Below are 4933 nucleotides of genomic sequence, written 5' to 3'. Positions count from 1 at the left end.
ATTGTCGCAAAATAGTCATTAAATTATCACAATTTATTATGGCGCTATATTTCTATCACAAAAGCATAACAAATTAGTCGCTAAATTGATGGCTGTTATTTTCCACTATTTTATACCGCCATAATAAGCAACCATCCAAAATTTAGTTGTTGATTGGCGAACATACAGAATCAATATTTGGTTGCTATGCATTCTTTTAAATACATGCATGCAGATGGTGAGCTAATAATATCACTATCATTTTCCATTTAAACAGTGAATGAAATCTAGATGTGGAAATACAAACGAGTACTGATTTCACAATGTTTTATTTTTCATTTTATCTGTTAAAAAATTGAGATTAATGCTCAATTTCATAGGAAGTTAATTTAGCTCATTTTTATTTTTTTTATCCAAGTTAGTATGGAGATTTTTTTTACTCAATTCAAGTTAGCTTAAAAATTAAGAAATTTAACTCAGAAATAAAAAAAAAATTGATTTAAATTAATAAATCCAAAAGTTTAGTAATTTTTTAATTTTATTTACTAAATTAAGTTTAAATTGGAATTCTTATGCTAATTTAAATAAAAAATTAAAAATAGCCAAAATCGACACTTGAGTTTTAAATAAATATATTAGTTCATTTCTATTCTCAAATTACTTGATTAAAATATTAATTTGTAAAATTTAACTCTTTATTTTTCTTATAAAAATATTTCGATTTTTTTTTATAGAGATCTAAATTCAAGTTCTGATAGGATTCTAAACACCTTTTAAAAGAATATCGGGAGAATCCCCTTGCCATAGAAACTTACTGTTTTTCTATGAATGTTGCTTAGAGATTGCCTTCCTTGTAATGATTTATTACATGCCAGAATAGACCAAGTGGATCAAACATGCAAACGGTGTGGAGATAGAGAATCACTTATCCATCTTTTCTTCATTTGTCCTAAAGTGGTAACGGTTTGGATTAATTCTCCTTGAGATTGCATTATACTCTCTTTTCCTTTGCCAGTATGAAAGATTATTGGATTTATTAACACATCATTTGGAAGCTCAACAAGATGGTGCCCAACTTGTACAACTTAGAGTGTTCCCAGCTACTTTGACGAAGAGTAGAAACGCTTTGACCACAATGTGAAGATTCACTCCCCTCCCCAAATGTTATCTCCACCAGTTTCTTGGATGCTCCTCTCTCACCTTCTTTGGTCAAATTAAAATTTGGTGTAGCTGTTAGTAAGTAGGGAGGAAAAGGTTCAATTGCGGTGATTGCTAGGAATTCGAGTGGTCAAAATTTGCTTTGGAATTGTAAGATTTCACTAACATTGTTGACCTTTTGGTATTCAAAGGCTTAGCATGCAGAGAGGCTCTTATTATAGCTTTAAATGCAAGTTTTTCAATTAGTACTATTGAAAGAGAATCCTTAATGGTGATCCAAGCAACTACTTACATTGATGGTTTGGTCAAGGATGTTTCATTTTTGTCCAACTCATTTCATTCAATCTCCTTCATGCTTACTAAAAGGAATGAGAATTCGTTAGCTTTTAAAGCTATTCGAGATCTAACATTTTCTTTCAACTCGATAGCCCATATGGACGATGTACTTGGCTATATGCCTTATTGATTTTTTAATGAGATTTTTTTCTCGACAAAAAAAACACTTTAAAGCATTAAGCATAAATAATAAACAATTGTATTAATAAAAAAATAATAATACAAAGATAAGAAGTATCAATGTGTTCAAGTTATATTAAGTATCTTTGACTAAAGTTTAATTACACATGAGTTTAAAATAAAAAAAAAAAAAAGTTATGAAACTCAATGCTAAATCCTTTGTGAGATACAAAATAATAAAATGAAAATAAGCTAGAAAGGAGAAAGTTAAACTCTAAGTGAAGGAAGCAGCTTTAATCCCTCCATCAGCTCTCTCTTCTTCTCCGTAAAGCTTCTCACTATCTCCCCTTGATAGGAATGGGTTGTGGGCGCTGGAAATAAGGTCCTAGGTGTCTAAAGGTGGCTAGCCGCCGGAGAATGAGAGAAAATGAGAATAGTATTTAGTGTTTTAATCTAGAGTACTTAGACTAAAATAGAGAAAAGTCGAGTTTTTAGTTTGTCTCATGGCTAGCCCGTGTGTGAGAGATCTTCTTCACGGCCTAGCCATGAGAACTTTTGCTTATGAGGGCTTTTAAAGTATGTCTCATGATCAAGCTATAAGTTTTTACTATTTCTCATGGCCACCTATGCGTCTTTGTGATTTCTCATAGCTAGGCCATGAGACTTGGCCATTTCTCAATGCTAGGCCATGAGACTTGGCCAATTCTCAATGCTAAGCCATGATATCTACATTTTAATAATCTTTATTTTTTGTCTTTTTCGAATGGTTTGGGTGATAAATTTGATTTTTATAAAGCTTTCAAATATTTTAAACAATTTCTAGTTCACCATAAATACATTAATCGATCTCCACACAATTTCACTAGATTGTCTAGTTCACAGTTAATTAACTACCATTTTTCATACAAAAGCAAAATTTTACTTTGAGAATGTATAATAAAGTAGCTTCTCTAAAGAGAAATTTTATCCTTTTCTCTTATAAAAATCTCATTCAAAGTCAAAATCTTCTTTGACCTTTTTATCTTAGTTCTTTTTAAGTTCGAGTGTGATTGATTTTTTCTTAAAACCAAAATTTAAGATTGATTGATTTTCTCTTAAAACCAAATTTCAAAGAGAAAATAAAATAAATAAATATAAATATATTCATGGGATGGTGGGCTGCCCATTATTTTTAATTTTTTTTTTTAATTTTAACTAAAAGTGAATCTTTAAATGGATTTTGAGTAACAATGCACTATACCTTATTTTGCACTATACCTTATTTTGGGCCTTTTACTTATGGACTCGGTCATGGATGGATAATTTTCTTCACTTACCTTACCTTGTAGGTTAATAATTCATTATCTTCTGTTTCGTACGATTTATTTTACAAAATAATATATAATTTTAATTTTTTAATTTAAAAAGTTTGAATTTTTTTATTCTAAAAAAAAATAAATGTTAGAAAAGAAATAAATTAAATTGAATTCTTATGAAATTTTTTATTACAAACATAAAGTGGACGATGAAATCAAGGAAATTTGAAAGGTGATACATATTATAGGATTTAGAGAATCAAAACTAATTCTAGATTATTCTATAAGGATTTTTTTTATTTTTTTTCCCTTTCTTTAGTAAATTATTTGCTAAGTTGTATATATATGGATTTCTCCCAAAATATTTAATATATGAAATATTTTATTTTCTCTCAGTAAATCAATATAGTATCTAGTAATAATTTTTCTTTCGTTCGAAGCTCTTTTTCTTCGACCCTTCTTGAGTCTTTCTTTTCAGTTCTTTTACGCGTGTCCTTTCTTCTCCTTATCTTTTCTTCTTTACCTTCTCTTCCAAACCCTAACTATGACGGCAAAATCGTCGAAAGCCACAAATCTAACAAACGATTACCTTACTAATCCATCCAATCCTTTTTTTTTTCTTCATCCAAATGAAAATTCATCAATGCATCTAATGGTGTCTCCAATTCTCCCTGGACCAAACTATCACTCTTGGGCTAGAGCGATGAAAATGGCATTACAATCAAAGAACAAAACCAGATTCATTAACGATACTTTGAAGATGCCAGGAGTTCTTTCCCGGCTAATGGATTGTTGAGCACATGTGGTGAGCTGAGATATTGCTTGAGGCTCTTAAAGGCTTGTTGGCAATCTTCCATCCACTCGAAATTTGGAACTTTTCTTAGCTTCTTGAAGAATGGTAGGCACATTTCTGCAGATTTCAACATGAAACAGTTAAGTGCTACCACCCTTCCTATGAGTCTCTGCACATCTCTCACGCATATCAGTTCTGGCATCTTCAGTATGGCTTCTACCTTCTCTGGATTCGGTTCAATGCTATTTCCACTGACCATATAACCTAGGAATTTTCCTCCTCTGATGAAGAAAGCACACTTCGTCGGGTTCAGCCTCATTCTGCACTGTTTCAGTACCCCAAATACTTCTTTCAGATCTGCCAAGTGCTGCTGGAAGGTCTGGCTTTTCACCACCATGTTGTCTACATACACTTCCACATTCCTCCCTATTTGACCTTTAAAGATCTTATTCATCAGCCTTTGATATGTCGCCCCTGTATTTTTCAGCCCGAAAGGCATGGCCCTATAATAATAAGTTTCGTCTTCAGTTATGAATGAGGTCTTCTCCTCATCCGACTTGTCCATTGGAATTTGATGATAACCAGACATTGCATCAAGGGACGACATATAATCAAAGCCGGCCGTGGAATTGACCATTTTATTAATATCTAGAAGAGGATAACAATCTTTTGGACAGACCTGATTCAGATCGGTAAATTCTATACACATTCTGTACTTGCCATTGGCTTTTTTACTAACACAGGGTTGGCTAACCACTGTGGGTACATGACTTCCCTAATGAATCCTACCTCCTCTAATTTCTGCACTTCTTCCCTCGTGGCTTGTTGTTCTCCTTCCCGAATACCCTCTTTTTATGCTTTATTGGCTTCGTTCCAGGGAGGACATTGAGCTTGTGAGTCATCACTTTGGGGTCAATTCCCGGCATGTCAGAGGGCTTCTAGGCAAAGCTCAAGGCATGTCCTCAGATCAGGGCCATCGTCGTCGCTTTCTATTCTTTGCTCATGCTCGCGTTAAGGCTGAAGACCTTGTCTGATTCTTCTTCTGATTGTGGGAAGGTCTTCAGTTCTCCAACGGGCTCCGTCCTGGCTTCCTTCTTTTCATCTCGGACCTCCATGACCTCCGGGTTTATCCCCTCAGCTACTGCGCTCAGTTCCGCCACTGTGGCTAGATACACTGCTCTTACTTCCTTCTGTCATCCCCAGACTACTCCCACCCCCGCCTTAGTTGGGAACTTCATGGTTAGGTATCTGA

This window comes from Manihot esculenta, chromosome 2 (assembly GCF_001659605.2).
Source record: "Manihot esculenta cultivar AM560-2 chromosome 2, M.esculenta_v8, whole genome shotgun sequence".
Classification (NCBI taxonomy): Eukaryota; Viridiplantae; Streptophyta; class Magnoliopsida; order Malpighiales; family Euphorbiaceae; genus Manihot; species Manihot esculenta.
The sequence above is the reverse complement of the archived record's forward strand: the minus strand, read 5'-3'. Positions refer to the sequence as shown.